Source organism: Corvus kubaryi, unplaced genomic scaffold, assembly GCF_017639235.1.
Source record: "Corvus kubaryi isolate FWS band 111438036 unplaced genomic scaffold, C.kubaryi_AGA036_p1.0 split3-131, whole genome shotgun sequence".
NCBI classification, from domain to species: Eukaryota; Metazoa; Chordata; class Aves; order Passeriformes; family Corvidae; genus Corvus; species Corvus kubaryi.
Genome location: NW_024582083.1, coordinates 4909511 through 4927228, shown reverse-complemented (window position 1 = coordinate 4927228; position 17718 = coordinate 4909511). Strand labels below are relative to the sequence as shown.

At 35.7% G+C, this 17718-nt stretch overlaps 1 long non-coding RNA gene across 1 annotated transcript; it reads right to left on the bottom strand.

The window, feature by feature from the left end:
- Positions 1 to 6046: 6046 nt before the first annotated feature.
- On the bottom strand, positions 6047 to 17064 carry LOC121658238. The gene is made up of 2 exons (XR_006013898.1): positions 17020 to 17064; positions 6047 to 15066 (listed from the first exon to the last, which is right to left on the bottom strand). It is a non-coding gene; the product is annotated as an uncharacterized LOC121658238 (long non-coding RNA).
- Positions 17065 to 17718: the final 654 nt, after the last annotated feature.

The window sequence follows — 17718 nt, the reverse complement described above, 5'->3', positions numbered from 1 at the left end:
CCCAAAAGAGGACAAGAAGATGATTTTTGTTAAAATTGAATTCAGTGTCTCCTTCATTGCACAATTTAATTACTATTCACATGATTTAATAGAGACAGGACTCATAAAACTGATTTATTACATTATTATTCTGTTGTGATTACAAAAGATGTGGGTATATTCCTGAAAATTTAAGATAAGTGTGGATACCAACCCCTTTACTGAGTGTGACAAATGCAGAGAGCTTTTGTTTCAGCAGTGAAATGCTGCTCCATTATAGTATTTCCTATCTTAGAGTTTTACCCAGCCTGTGATATTTTGCCATAATAATTCCAACCTGTTATTTGCAGCACAATATCCATGGAGTTGAAACCAATACAAGACCTGCACATTAAACGATTAACTCTTGAGGAAAGCATAATGCAACAAATTAATAAAAGCATAGGGGTATTATGCCAAGAAGTTGGTGGTCTCAGTCAAGTTGCTGATACACAAGTTTCCACATTAAATAACACCACCAGCAACAACAGCTCTGTTACAAACCCTACCTGAGATTAATAAATGTGGGGAAAGTTACCTAAGATTAGGATAAAAGACTATTTTCAAGGAATTAGAGGGGGGAATTCTCCATTACTGTTTTTATCCTGTAAATAGACAGGGCTAGAGTCTGAAGGGCAGTCAGCTTGGCAACTTTCCTTCACTTTCCCTGAGTTCTGAATTGAAATTATTTATTTTTAACTCATCATATACCTAAGATTTCTCTTCAGAATATTTTACCTGTAATATTTTATAAATATAAGAGAGACAAGAGAAGCCAAGTTACTTTGTCTTGATAAAAATCAAGAGTAGTAGTGAAGAAATTGTGAAATAAGAGAGCAAGAGTTTTCAAGAAACAAAACTCATAAAAAATGGGTAATTTCTACAATTGTAATTGTTAGAAGAATACTACAAAAGGAGAATAGGAGGTATAAAAAGGTACAAATATTAGGTGCAAGAGTTATCAGGTAAAAAAGATACTTATATAAAAGTTAGCAGAAGATTTAGAATAGCATATCCAGGTTAAGCCAGTAGAATGTTTAAGAGCTATCTAGTTAGTCAACCTTTTATAATTATTGGAATTATTTATATAGTTAGAGAAGTATGCCAGCACTATCTGTCTACAGACAAGATCACCTGAAATTGTACCTGACAAGAAGTAAAAATTTTGCTTGAGAAAGTCAGACAAAGATTAGTGAAATTTCCCATTGTATTTCCAAGGCAATATTCTCTTCGTATTAGAGATATGGTGATGCTTGCAGTCTTCCTGGCAACTGCACAGCTTGAAAGATTCAGCATTGCTCAGGGATGTAAAACTGTAAAACTTCCCAAATCTGTTTTACCACTGACATACAATATGGATTCACAATTCACCACTTACGATTACAGAAAGCACAAAAAGCAAGATCAGATGGAGTTCTTCCAGTTCTTGCTTATGCAATGGGCTGCTCAGGTAGGCCAGATTAGCCTGCCTAGTCTGAAGCCATTTCAGTTCAAAGCTGTGATGGATGGGGACACATTATGGACCAGTTTATTGTCCATCTGTGCTTATTAATGATAAAGGCATAGTAAGTAGATTACCCATGCTGTGAAAATGATCTCAGTAATAGCAATTGCCTCAAATTAAATGGAAGTACTAAGATTATAATTCTGAGAATAACTAATTTTTATTTTTCTGGTCATATAAGCACATTATTTCTATAAAGAAAAATTAAAATTGTTCAGAAAAAAATGAAGGCATTTTTATTTGCCTAACAAGAAAAATAAATGTAGGACAAAATAATTTTGTGTCAGCCGCAATATTTCACCTCCTTTTTCTTCACTAATATTTTATGGAATTGCCCCCAGAATATTTTATTTTAAAAATACTAGAATTCAAATATTCTTGAAAATTTGTCTAAATCTTGTCAAAACTATTAGAAACTTTCATTTAGGAAAAGAAGGACCTCAAATCTTGAGGAACAAGTGTCCCAAGCTTAAGAGTTCCTGTAGTTACATTCCCTCACTATGAGAGACTTTAGAGGATTTCTCTGTAGTATTTCCTTAAGTTTGATCATATGGTGTCTATAACTACATCCAAAAATGCCTGGGCTTGTGAACACTCCCCCACTGTGCTGTTATGACATTTAAATGTATTCTGTAATGCTGTTGGTTTTTCACCTGCATGTCGTCATCAAGAGATCCTTGCACCTGTGTACCACACAGAAGGATGCAGAAAACTTTCCATAGAGTAACACCAAAAACCCCTATGCTGAAATACACTTGCTCTCTAAGCTGTTAAAGATGAAAAAATAGCTTGAGGTGAGATAAAAGAATATGGAGAGAGATCTACTGGATGGCAGGGAATGACTTCACCTCTAAGGTGCTGCTTTCCATGATTGCAACAAACTTGTTTTGAAAAAGAAGGTATGTTATGACTGATAAACAGAGATCTTACTCATTCTTCATTATTCCTTTTAGAATTTCAGAAACCTTAATTATGATCAAGATAGTTACATTAGGTGCAGTTAAAAATACGTGAAGAGACATGGAAGATATTCACAGAGTTCAGCCTAACGAGTTTAATGATATGGATAAATTAGGAATCACACCCTAGCAAATCTACGCTTGCTTGCTCTTTCAGGGGACAACAGAGCACTCAGCAGACCCCACTCATACAGTCAATGGGTTCTACATGTCAATTTTCTAAACCGAAGAGCCTCACACTAAAGTTAGTGAGAGTGCACATGGGTTCAGAGCCTTGTATTAGTTACCATTTAAGAAAAGTGTAAGGCTTAGCATAACATGCCAGCTAGCAGTAGGTTTTACTTCAGTTTATAACTGGCAATACCTGATGAAAGAAATCTAGCAGTAGAGATATGCTTTTCTCAGATCTGTGTATCCTTCCCTGGCAAGATTATTTTTGAGCAGGGAAATTATGTATTTACTAAAAAGATTTACTGGAAATCATTGTTCTAAATTCGAGAAAGGGAGACAGTAACTGGATGTAAGTAATAAAACAGGAGAAGGAGAAACTTAAAGTACCTTACTTTCTAGTTAAATGCACAGTTTTATTGTACTAAAATACAGAGTGACATATATGCTACAGCTAGGACTTCCAAAGACTCCCTAAGACATGACTTTCAGTAAGCCCAGGATAGTCCAACATCCTCAAACACCTTCAAAACCTCCAGATTAAACAAACCAGTAAGCATTGTTTGAAGGAGAAATTCTGATTCTACCATTGTTTTCAATATTCCAGTCTTAGCTTCCCATCTATAAAGCACTTGCCTTTGGACTGTGCAGAAGGGAACCACTGTCACTAGGAGGTTGATCTCTGTCAGGGGTACACATAGTGGACCTGTGAACAGAGTCAGAATAAGCAGGGAATACAGTAGCCTACAACAGAGATACCTGGGGTTCTGACTGTGAACCAAGGAAAACCACCTTTGTTGCATTCATAAGTTAACATACTAGGGCTATTGATTTACACTCACTTTAGCACTCATTTTAGCCCTGGTTTGCAACCACAAAGAGTTACTCTTTCAAAGAGAACTCAGTCCTGTTTTCCTTTGTGCGCAAGTGCAAAATGTCATGTGTGAATAGATAGATAAAGTAGTTTTTCATCACCCGAGTAGGCTTTGGCTCATATATATATATATATTATCACTACTGCAAGCAGATGACAATGCTCAAAACTTACACAGGACAGAGATCTGGGGCTCTGGGGTTTTACCCTTCTCTCATACAGATGAGTCACAAAAAGATATTTTTGAGTACATTTTGGATTTTGTCTAAACGTGTGTCTGGGCACCATTTTACATGACACGCAAGCTTGCCCCTTTTTTTTCCCTCCAACCAAATATAAGCTCACTCTGCAATATTACAATCTGGCCAGACAATGTGCAGCCTGTTCACATGGGCCTGAGCCTAAACCAACATAAATTCCTAACAGGATCTGATAGTTCACAACCAACACCAGGCCAGCAGAATCTGTACAATTGCAAGGTTACAGCTGGCACTCATTTGATCCACACAGAACTCACACAGTAAAAGCCTGTATCTGCCTCGCAAACATCATGTTGGCAGAGCCTGAGAGACTCAGCAATTGAATGATGTAGCCAATTCATCTCTCAGGTAGCTAATACTAGATAAAAAATGCTGCAGTCACATGACAGAAACTGCTTCTCCCTCTCTCTGTCAGCTCTGTAAGTATAAACTCATTTTGTCATCTCATAGCGGTTCAAAACACTTGGGTACTTACTGGCAGGCCTTTTGCTGGATCACAAGACTTCTGCCTTCCCACAGCAGCAATAAACCTGACATAAAGGCATAAAAATGGCAAACACTGTGTTTCACGTCCTTCGAGTAATCTGTCAAAACAATTCTAGGTTCACTTCTGAGCTGGTTCACATTTCTGATGCTGGACAATCCAACACAATCCAACACAATCCTCTCTTCAGTATTAAAGACTGCAGAGTATTGCCTCATCCTCAGGGTGAGATTTTGAAAGGGTCTCAGTGTTCTGCTAATTCTTCAACAGGTGAAGTCACTAGAAATTATACTACTAAAATCACAGTAGATAACTTTTAAAATTCTGATCTCTTGCCTCTTAATTGTTAGATTCAAACACCATGCAAAATTAAGTATTCTATAAAAAGCTGCACTTCGAACAATAAGCAACAAGCAGGAATATAATCAAAAAGCTCAACTGATGGAAAAATGCATTATGTTTTCCCAATAAACTATAGTTTAGAGCTTATTTTCTATATTTAATGTAATAGAGTGCACCTGCAGAGCAGGTACGATAGCTGACCACCAGTAATAGAGCTCACTACACTGGTTTAGGGAACTCTGTTCCCCAAACATTGCAGTGAGGGAGCTAGGTCCCTCAAAATTATGTCTACAACCACTGGCACAGGTGTGCAGAGACATCTAAGCTAAAAAGAAGGGAACTTCAATGAAAGGGCACATCTTAAACCTGGCTCATCTCTGGGGCTTCCTTCCTTTATTACAGGCACTTGTTAGACAGCCTTTCATCTTCTCATGGAGGCTAACAACAAAACCTAGAAAAAGTGATTCTTTCTTCTAACAAGGTGGTGGCAGTGCAGCATCCTTTCCTGACATACGATAGCTCAGTGGCTAGTGTGTGAAGTCAGGGACTAATAAATTCAGACTCTTCCACTGTCTGAGAAGACTCAGACCTCACCTCACCACTGCATAGGCTATCCTGGTATGAAGGAGACACTTTCAAATAATTTTGATTCAGTGTGGAAGAATACATGAATATTCTCTGGTAGCTTGAAACACGCTAGTGGTGTATGAGCACAGAACGAGTGACTGTCTGCATAAAGGCCTCTCTGAGAAGCAAAGGTCCAAATTATACTTCCTGATGCATTTACATTTTCTGGTTTTGTATATTGTCCATTCTGTACTAAACAGCCTCCGAAAAGAATCACCAATTGCACAGATGTTTTTATTTCATTTTTCTTTCTCTGGTCTCAGTTTAGTAAACCTGTCACCACAGTTTGTAAGTGCTCATTTCATTTATGTAGTTTCATTCTCTATATTCATGTTCTTTTTCATACATGTATAGTAATCTCTTGAAACACACACATTGACAGTTAATCTACAAATATTTTCCCTAGGAAAAAAATATGAAAAATTTCTGTTTCCTTTCAGAAGCCAAAGTGGGTTTTTTCTTGATTTTGTTTTCTTAAAGCATGTACAGGAATCTCTTTTACAGTTTTTCAAAATCCTATTTACTTTTCAATGTAATGTCATGGGTTTGACTGTATCTTGCAACATCAAAGCCTAGAAACCAGGTTACAGGGGAAAAGGATTTGCCTTCTTGGCGTGCTTCCCAGAAGACAAAACAAAATTCTCATATCCACTGTCTGCTCTTCTAAATTTCCTACCTGTCATCATTAAATGAGTCAGTGTCAGGATGTAAATGAGAACCTAACTGCTTTACCTGTGGATCTAGCTGCTGAATTTGAAAAACAATCAAACAAACAAACAAGCAAACAAAACAAATACAAAAGAAAGCATATATAACAGAACATATTTTTTTATTGTATTCTAAATATGTGCATCAATATTTATCTTTGATAATTTAAAATAGAGATAATAAGGCATATACATTCACTACACTAACCAGACAATCTATTTAAAGGTTTATTGTACCCTTACAGTGGGTCCCCATTAACTTTTTAGTTCAGTTTGTGAGCACATCATCAAGCGTGTAGCCTTCATGGAGCTGCCTCTGAGCACATGAACTCAATTCCTGTTAAAGGAAGTCAAGCTATGGGAAGAACCAAAGACAATAAACTTTGCATGTTTCAGTTATTAATGGACACTAAGTCAGCAGGACCAAAAGCTAGAGCAGGTGTGAAGTGAAACCTCACCAAAACAAAACCCAATGTTAAACTTACAATGTGAACACCAGGAGTACCCCACTTACTCTTTTAACACTCTTACTGTGCTGCAGTTATTTGTAGAGGGACATGGTAATATGAATCTCTGAATCTCCTCCAGCAGTGCCCTTCTTTCTCCTCTGAAGAAAAAAATAAGCCAGCTGAGGCAACTAACTCAAATGCAGGAGACTTGTTGAAGCAAGAGTATCTCCCATCATTGTCAAGTCCCACTCATACTGCATCAGGTTTTACAGCAATAGATACAAGACCTGACAAAAGAAATCCTCTCAAAACAGATGAATCTACGCTATTACACTCATGAACAAATAATTCAATTATTCATCTCAAGGTAAATGGAGGTTTCACTTCTTGTTATATTGTGTGTAGTTATCTGGCAGAATGCATTGCAGGGAGAGCACCTGCTGGAAAGAATCATGACTTTTTTTTTTTTTTTTTTGTTAAGGCAAGCTAATTTTATAATCAGTAGCAGCAATTTGTTCTATTATTTAAACAATGTTAATATTGTGGAATCATATATTTTGAAGAATAAGTTTTCTCCATGGAGGCCAGAATACTTATTCTTCATTGTGGAAGGAAACATGCCTCATGGGCTCCTTGTTACACTCTATACTGGAACAAGGTTGGAAGCTGGCTTTTCTTATTCCATAGGTGTTGTCTAAAGTCAGAGATAGGATGATGAAGCCGATTGAGAAACACAGTATGAAAAAAGGAAGATTTAAAACAAAATAATTTTTATTCACCTCCCAGACAAGATTCTGATTCCTAGATCATTATCTGTTTGCTTCTGATTTGCTTCCAGAGACAATTACTATCACCTTGCAACATTTTACATAATTTTTCAGTTTCAACAGGGCAACGAAACAGACTTTTAACTGGAGAATATAATATAGTTTTCTTTAAAGATTCAACTGGCTTCACAGTATACAGCTAATGAGCTATCTAAAAGTGTATCAGTGAAAAGAGCTCATTGTGCTGTGTCTTATCCTACCTGTAAATGAGTCTTTAAAAGCTCTGATCACTATCTCTATACCATCCTCAAACAAAAGGATACATTGGCGCCAAGCAGCAAGAAAAGCATTAAGCTGAAATGTTAGAGGAAAAAAGCTAGTTAATTGATACATAGATTTCTCAAGATGATAGCTTCTGCTTGAAGAAAAATAAATCTTCTGTCATGAGGATAAAAAACAAAAAGCCATTTAAATCCAGATAGAATGCAATGGCACCAAAACATTGAAAAATCTGCTTTTGAACCTCGTTTCTCTAACAGACAAGTACACTTCTCACTGCTCTTCACTTAATATACTCAATAGTAAAGTACAGAAAGAACCGGTTCATCATTATCACGAATTTGCCAATTATAAGAAAAACATGTTGGTTAATATAAATGCTTTGTGTTTGACGTTGTTCTCATTCCTCTACTTTTCTTGCTATGGCAGGTAACTATCTACTTCTCTCCTATGGATTGCTGTTGGGAATTTTATCTTTCAGAGATCAGGAACATGCTGGAAAATTATTTATTTCTCATCAAACAGGTAAGGCAATTTAGAATCCCCAGATAAGGGAAGGAATTCCTGCAGTTCTTCCAGAAAGATTCCAGAGTTGTTGAAACATTTAAATAAGAAAACCAAATTTCCAGTCATCTTGCATGGACTGTGAAAAGAACACAGTTCAGTACTAAAAGAGATGTCCTCCCACCTGGGTGGTTATGTACTGGAACACAGAGGAAGGCTTGATTGCACATTTTTAAGAGAGTCATAAGTAGCCATCATCTCACATTCAAATAGTTCTTTGAAGTATCTTAACTCATGGTGTGCCTTGCAGTTGATCACATCTCTATTTCTTTTGAGAGTTTCTTATTTATCTGTCATTGCAGATGTTGGTGATAGACAATTCACATCCCAAGGTCATGGAAGTAAGTGACCTTTTTGCTGACTCTTCCATGCATTGCAAGATAATGCTTAAAGGGTTAAGCTGATTTTGTGTGGATCGTCAGTGACATCCAGTGGCTATTCAAGGTGATCGCAGGTGTGCGATGCCAATCCAGAGTCCCACTGTAGTGGAGTGATACGAACTGAAGAGGACGTTAACTAGCTGACTATGTTCCTTGTCCTGGTTGATCTTATATGCTGTGAAAATTATAATTATTGATTTGTTTTGCAATATTATTATAATTAGCTGCATATTTTTCTTCTGTGGAGCCCAGTTCTTCCAAGCATATCTTGTCCATTCTGTCATCACAAGTAGAAAATGGAATTGCCCAGGAGATAGCCCTTATGTCAAGAGTGTATAATAACCAAAAGGACAATCACATGAGGGGAAAGGGAAGGGGAAAGAAAAAGGAAAAAAAAAAAAAACTTAGACCCTACCACTCTAAATTTCATTATCTAAACTACACGGTGAACAGGAACACCACTGCTGAAAAAATCATAGATGGTTTTTATTTTGTTACTTCATGATATTTAATTCAGTCCATGTCTTAAATCTCTTCTTCTGTTCATAACCAATGAGACATATTCTAGGTTTAGACTCTAAATTATCAAACCAATTTTCTATCACAATACCACCCATTTCTTGTTTTGTTCTGTTTTAAATGAAAACCAGTTACTTTGAAATCCTTTTTTTTTGTCTTTCCCAATTTCTGTTTCAGTTTCACTCTGCATAGACTGGGTTGTCTTCTTATATCTGCATATTATTCCAGCATAGTCCCTACACAGTTTGAGGATCTAACCATGCATGTGTTGACCTTGATAACTTCTCAATCTCCACTAAAACTTTAAGTCTTTTTTCTAGCTATTCATGCTAGCTCATGCTTGCCATCTCTACTGTATATGTTTATGAGCTGTATGAATAAGATGCAGGTCTCTGCCTGTGCTTGGTGGCCTGTCTGTGTACAGAAATTTGTAAGCCTGTTACAGGCTCTGGCTAAGGAACTCTCCTCTCTACCCAATATTCTGCCTGGTCACCACCAATAGGTACATTTCCAAGCAAACCAGAAAACTTTCCAGCTCACTTAACCTGTGAATTAAAACCACATTTCATTGTCTTCTCAATTGTTCAACTTAAAAAAAACCCAAACAAAACCATCCCAAAACAACCAAAAAACCCCACCTATATCTTGGTACTATAAATAATTCATTATCTTGTTCTCTAAACTCACTACCATTTTATGTTCACTAATATTGTTACAAAACAATCCACTGCTCAGTAGCATAAAAAAAGTAGAAGTTTGGGTTATGACACACAAAATAATATTCAAACCATACTAAATATTTCTATCTCATTGGCACTTAGCTATCAAAGTCTATGTACCTCAAAACATAGAGATTTTATCCAACCAGAATCTTTTTTAATAAAGGCCAAATGCCAAAATGTGGTGGTTTTATATCTGGCAACAGCCAATGAAATACCAAGTGTAATACCATTTTAATGTATAAATATTTATTCAAAACTAGAATATCATGTAACAATGTACTTCTAATGAATCCATGAAATAATTTTCTTTTCTTTCCATGTACAACATATTCTAAAGCCCATTTGTTATAACTTAACCAAAAAAACAATGGGGAAATGCAGAAATGCGGGACAACACACAGAAGTTATACTGATCAGCATGAATACTTTTCTGTGACAGAAATACTGTTCTCTTTTACCCTCCTGGTGCTGTCAGGGTACACCAAAAACAAGAACTTGTTCACTTGGCTAAAACAACCTATCTTCCCACTTCAAATATACAGATTCAATTCATAAGCAATTAAGATAATACAGAAATCTGAAAAATTCATCATCATCATCATCATCATCATCATCATCAGTGCAGTGCACATTTCATATTTGTAACTAGATAAAGGAAAATTATTAAATTGCTACACTAAATCACAAGATTAGAATGCATACTGAAATGGACAAAATGAAAAGAGAGAAAATAATTCTGAATCTCAGTCAAGTGTGATTAGTTTACTTAATATATTGAGAGATATCATTTTACTTTTGGTAGTAACTGTTATCTGCAGACCTGCTTTTAAGGAAGACAGTAAAAACATTCACACATCTTTTAAAATATTAAACATAGGTTTAGAAATTGATTAGGTCATAGAAATGCATTTGTAAGGCAGAACCGTCTAAGGGAAAGAAATACACATAGATTAGGGGAATGAAATAGATCACTAGATCATAGATCACATAGATCACTAAAACTACTTGAATATTTGTTGTCAGGCACTTATATCCTGTCTCTCAAGTTCTCCTAAATATTTGCTCTGAATTGATTCTAAAACCTAAACATCAACACTAGTACTGAATGAGAAAAAAAAATTGTTATGTAAAATAGATGGCACAACTTCAAATCACAATTGGAAACACTCTCAAAGCCTTCCAAGGGATGAAACAGCATCAGATGAGGGAACCTCAGGGATCATTTACAAAGATGCCTGTTCTTCAATCACTCTTTAAATTGAGTAAAGTAAAATTTTGTGACTTAAGCCAAATGTAAATTACTTCTTATAACAAAAGCAAGGCAAAATTCTCTTCTTGTATCCCTTTTTATTTCCTTTTTTCAATGTAACATTAAACTTAGATTAAGTTACATTACAAAAAACTTACATTAAGTTTTTTTCCATAACAAAAGCAGTTCAAAACATGTACAAAGTTCTCTGTAACAATGGTGCATTAGTGACAAACCCTATGCTTTTTAAGCAGAAAGAAATCTACATACATAATTACTGTCTTCTGTATTCACCATCTTACTGCAAAATAAGAGGATAGGTGTCAAAATCTACTCTGAAGTTTCTAAATTGTTTTGTGAAAAAAGGTGATTCCTAATTAGGAAAATCTTTACTCAATTTTCCCATCCCCACCTCCCCCACCCACTGAGGGTACAGATTATTCTGTCATAGCAATTTTTTCAAGCATACTGAGTTATAAACTCACAAGAGTTCCATTTGTCTGTTATTCTGATCTCCCTCATAACATGTCCAGTGCATGCCACATATGGATTCCTATGTCTACAGTAAGCATTCATATATGTTAAAGACCAGAATGTGCCTTCCTGACTGAGTTCATTAAAGTTACCCTGTACAAGTGACCCTCAGTGTGAGGAAAAGTGAGATGGTACTCCATGGGCTTGATTTACCATATTTCTCTAGTTTTTTCTGTGACTAAATTCCATTTCTAAGGTCCCTTGTGAAAACAGAGGGCAGATTCTGCTGCCAGGGAAAGGAAAAACAATCTCTAATTTGTCTCTTATGCCTGACCCTTCTGCTGAGACATGCATTCATCTTCATTCACAGCCCAGCTTAATATACAGCAGTTTGACATCCTAGTGTCTGAAGCCACACTGCAGTTTACTGTAATGCTAAAGTGGAAGTGAAAGAGGGAAAGGTATCATTTTGTCACCAGATGGAAAGATGAGCAGAACGGGGTTTGACGGGATGCTTAATAAGTGTGTTAGAGAACACTGCCAAAATGGTAGATCTATTCCTTAATGTAATGATTTTCCTATAGGTATTCTCTACTCTTCAAAGGAAGACCTCAGACCTGATTTTACCATCTTTTCTAAAAAAGTGAATAACAGCTTAATTTGAAAATAAACCTTCCATCTCTGTGGTACAAGGAAATTTGTTCTTAATTACTTTGTTACCAAATGATAAAAAATGATTAGAAATTTGTTAGTTGGTCATGGGGGTTTTTTTAACTTTTTGTTACCCCTTACTCATTTTCACTCTTCATTTTATAAGCTCCTTATCTAGCCTCTTATTTTCTATGTAACAGGGGAGAAGGTGAATGTTCAACTGAATTTCTTTGTGATTTTTATTTTTTGATGAGGACAATCTTTGTTATATAGTAGAATAACTTGGATAAGGCCAATTATCTGTCTCACATTGATTAAGAAAATCTGTCATTTTGGTCAAGTTTTACATATTGAATTTTAATCACATTACATTTTTAAAATCTCATTAAAAGTTTTTGGGTTTTTTAACACAGTTGGTTCACCAGCCCTCTATTTCATTTGATTTCTAATCTTGGTGTGACAGAAATTGCATGTATTTAGAAATTAAATAATTACCAGAAGGTTTGCAAGAACAGCAGAAGCACAAATATTGATTCAGCATCTAACCCACTTTACCTTCATTGAAAGTTAAGTGTTTGCTAACACGGCTAACACTGGATGCCACAATGGTTGTGGTGTATCTTGCTGAACTTAAATCTTGAGTTAATGTAAAGCCCATGTGATACGAAAACATGTTCATGCTTCTTATAAATATTTTTATAAAGATATTTGCATTACTGTGAAGCCAAACTACATTAAAAGTGTGCCTATTCCCCTCTGTAGTGTAGCTACAAGGGTATACATTTGCATTTAAGATGTTTAACTGTATTTACACATCTCATAGCTTTGCATTGTAGATATATAAAAAGGAAACAATTATAGCCTCCTCATAAATTCACTTTTTTATATAAATAAATGTCATCTTATGGTATTAGTATAAGATAAGATATATTATAACCAAAACTAACGCAACATATTGTAAAGATTTAATCACCCTTGCTGTCTATAGATCAGAAAGCCTAAGAGTATCTATCAGGGATTTTTTTTTTATGTACTCTTTTATTCAGACGAGGAGAAATTATTCTTGATCTGTTGTTTTGTTTAAAGGCAAAAATCAAAATATATAGTAACACAGACTTTCAAAGCACACAGACTTTCGTGTGTCACTGAAACCAGACTTAAGAACTTATTTTTTTCTGAAGATTAGTGTTTATATCACTTTTGACTTATTACCAGAGAAGCATTTGCACTATGACACAATTCCTTGGAGAAGCTGCCACTTCATTTTTGTTCACAGTCCTTGAGATACTGTATTCACAAAAGAAAATTTTATGGCTGTAATTGACCAAAATGTAGAAAGTAAAACAATGTAATTAGTATATTCATCTTGGAAAGAAACTGATTTTGAGATTCATTAAGATACACAAGGTTTCTCCATAGAAATCAGCCATGTCCACTTTCAGAAAAAATTAAAAACTCATCAGATAATGTAGCTACTCAGTGATAGCATTGATTCAAAATGTTCCAGTCAGAGCAGTAAAAAAAATGAAAGAACGCTCTGATAACTCTAGAAAATAAAATAAAGGTACCTATCACAAAACTGAGCTTTTCCAATGCTAACATTGCTTGGTGAAGAAAAAAAAAATGAAAGAAATTTTAAAAAGCATTAAACCAGTCAAGCTGAAGGCTATCTCATGGGTGGCATTTCCATAGCCACATGAAGCACAAGAGGAGGCCTCTCCATTGGCACAGTAACATAAGCAATACATAAAAACTCAGTTGTTATATACGTGTATGGACATGCACAGGGATTTCTTCAGTAACATTCCCATTTGGGGTAAACTCCCTGGAAACAGCAAACAGATGGAACAGAAACTCTTACCACTACACACACCATCAGAGTTAGTTTATTGTACCTGGGGAAAAGTGTCATACCATTTAAAGATCTGTAGCAAATTATTTTCAGAACAACCAGGGATATCTAGGAAGCATTCTGAGAACACACTATCATTTCATGTAGCAGAAAAAGCCCAAAAGGCACTGTTTAGTTAGAGGTATTAACTACTAAACATAATTTAAGATTTCCTGGAGCTGTGTGAAATCATGTATGTGGGCCTGGAATTTAAGGAAACAACAATATTAAAGCAAGAGTAAAAATGTCCTAAAAGATGCTGCATTATGAGTGATTCGACACCATTCCACCAATACCTTTCCTTCAGGAAAGAAAACATGTTTAAAATCTGGTGTCTCTATATGCAGGCAGACTATTATGCTCTGTAAATAGGTTTAAAATGTCCTAACATTTTTGAGGCTTTCTTATCTCTTGCTCATTTACCTTTCTTTAGATTGCTTTCACACTTTTCCCCCTTTCCATTAAATTATTCAAGAACTCCTCTTTATAAAGGTCACAGTCATAAAAACCAGGGAACAGGAGCAGTAACATGTGATTCACAGGACCAATGAGGCAGCACACAAAGTGGATTGTGAAGGACTCATAAAACCTGAGGCCAGAAGGAATCGTCAGATGGTCTAATCTGATCTCCAGTATATGACAAGTCATTATATCTCACTTATATAGACCAGAGAGTGAAAATGCCTCAGCTTTTCACTAAAAATGGTAATGTTATCTCTTCGGCAACTAACTGCAGGCAGGGGCAAGTTGACCAAACTTATTGCTAGTATCTCCCATGAAGGTTATCCTATACTTCATGGAATTATTTCTGTATCCTATGAAACAAGATTCAGGGAGATTTACTACTCAGAGCAGAGAGAAAATAGCACTCCTTCTTCCAGCTTCCTCTTCATTCTGGCAGAGGTTCAGTCTGGCACCAGCACTGCCTTGACAATCAAGCACAAACAGAGGCTTTGACAAGCAGAAACAACTCAAAGTAGGCTCATGAGCTTCACTGTGTGATTTGTTGCTGATATAGATCCCAGCTGAGTTAAGTTAATGAAGCCACTGCCTAATTAAACCATATCTTTTACTTTTTTACCTTTCTGCCACAGACAACAGATGGGTTTGGCTAGTACTTACTTTGGTGTACTCATTGTTTTCTTTGGTGGCTTTGTTCCAGTGGCTCATAATTTGCACTGTTTAAAATAAAAGTAAAATATTGTAAAAGGTGGCCAAATTCTTGTTTGCATTTATATTCCTTCAGTTTCCTGTCACTGGTTCTTCTTATGACTTACCTCTAATGAAAATAAGCCAATATCCAATGGCGCTGCTAACACACTTCATTCAGGCCACCTTTCAATCTTACTTCTGCCATTCCAAACAAGTGCCACTTCTGAAGTATTGCAGAGCAAGTCATTTTTGTGCAGTATGTAGATAATATTTCTGGCTCTGCTTTGTACCTTCTTCGCTTTTACAAGCGAGCCCCAGATCTGTGTGGAGCAATATAGCTTGATTCCAGCAGCACTGATCACACAGCCAAACTCCGTGCCTTCCCGACTTGGCTTCACTTACATGTCCACTGACCACTGACTCCCACAGTTGTTTTCAGTAAACTTATTTCCCATTCTGGTGATCTAGTTCTCATTCTGTGTTTTGTTGGGTTTTTTTTCTTTATGCAAAAATTTTGTCATTATGATTACAAATGTCTATTAAACTGCCTCATCATTTTAGGAGAGACAAATACTCATCTTTTAAACTCACTACCATGCTTCATGTCCTGCATAAATTCTACCGATTCTATCTATCTATCTATCTATCTATCTATCTATAATTTAACATAAAACTGTTGAGAAAGGTATTGAATAACTTTGGATTCAATACCAAAAGCTTGCAGCAACTCCCTAAGTAAAACTCATTTAATAACAATTTCCCATTTATGGGTTATGTTTTCATCAGCATGTTAATTATGGTTGATTTAACCACATATTTCTCATTGATATCTTACAGGATTAATCTTTTTGTCAGATTTTTAGTTATTAAATACATTAAAATTATATATTCATACATTAATGCCTCATTCATACATGCTAAATGCCTCAGTAATAATTCAAAGATATAGTTACCTTTCTGAGGGAAATTTGTAAAAGGCTGGTTTGACAAGACTTACTTGCTATAAACCCACATTGAATGGCATTAATTATATTCCTAAACAATACTTGCAGTAAACAGCTAGTGAACAATCCATCAAACAAAATATGTTTGCACACTGTATTTGGCCTCTGTCAAGAGAAGTCAGTAGGAGTGTTTCCATCCATTCTTTAGTCTTTGGATAAGGCCTTTATCAAACACTTTAAAATGTGCACATTAATTTCAAAGTCAGTCTGTTTACTGACACTTCATAAACATGTAGAGGACTACATTTAGTGAAAAAGCTTACTTGCTACAAGTGATTCATCCAGCTTTAGAAAAGCTGTATCTACAGAGCACTGAAATACTGGAGTTAACACTATTTCAAGGTCTTCCCTTTGCGCTTCAAGTTGATAATCACTGTTCATATTTTGTTGGCTTTTCACAGACGACACCACTAAAAAAGAATTGGAATGCTTCAAATGCAAGTAAGCAGATAAATAGCACAAGGCTCATGGGCTGGCCTCAGTAGGAATTTTTTAGAAAATGCTAGATGAGAAAATGAATACCTTGTTGCTAAGTTACCTTTGTTTCATTTAGTGCCATAATTATTTGTTGCTTAAAGAAGAAGCATTGACATTTTCCCCCTTAGTCCCTGCCATATGGGAGAGAGGCTTTTAAGATTCTCTTATGAGAGGTGCACATTTATAAGATATACCTTTATGTTCTCCAAGTGGAAGAATCAACATGCTAGGGGATAATCAAGACATTTCAGGTTTCAAAAACTTCTGCTGTTCCAAAATAATTCTGATATTTCTGACAGTTTATTTTTAGAAGCAAATATACTTCCTAACTACTTGATTATATATTTCCCTACTTTTTAATCAATCAGGAAATGTGCAGATAAAATTATCTGTCATACACTTTAATCACTAAGTAGAACTGCTTCTCCCTTCTGGAGGGTTAACAAAACAGATGGTATGAGTGAATAGGCTCATATTTCAGTTTTTAATCACACTCACCACCAGAGGTCTTATTTGGGTCCATATGATTTTGATGTATTTACCTTAAAAACAATAAAGAAACACTGTAAATTATAAATAATGCCAAACCAAATGCCATCCTAAATATATTCAGCTGAAGATGTGTGGAAATGCTTTCCTGAATTTTGTGGGAAGCGATTTTTACCTGAAGACCTCGAAAAAACCTTTGAACATCACGACGCTTCTATGTATGTGTAGGTGTGTGTAGAAATATTAATCTTTTGTTCTTGAAGCAGAGACAGTAAAGGATACTTGAACCATATAGATAAAGGGATGCAACCAAAGTCACAAACTAAGCCAGTAGCAGAGCTAAGCAAAGTACCTGGATCCAGTATTTGATTCTGATTCTTAATGATGTATTTTAGACAAATTCTGGAGACAAAGCTTTAGCACTTTCTTCTTCTTCCAGATGTCAGTTACAGCCTGGCATCACAAGTATGTGGGAATAGAAATACTGCTGCACCCAGGGCTGTGTGAGCCATGGGATAGATAGAGTGTCCTGTGGCTGTCAGCTTAAAGTGCTGATGTACCACTTCAATGCTTATACACAGAAATAGTGGAAGCTATAGAAAGTGTCAAGAAGAGCAAATTAGTCCTTCTTTTCTGTATTGTCTCTTGAATCACATCCACAAAAATTGTAAGCATAACTTTTTTTTCCTTTGGAGGTTTTCCTAATCA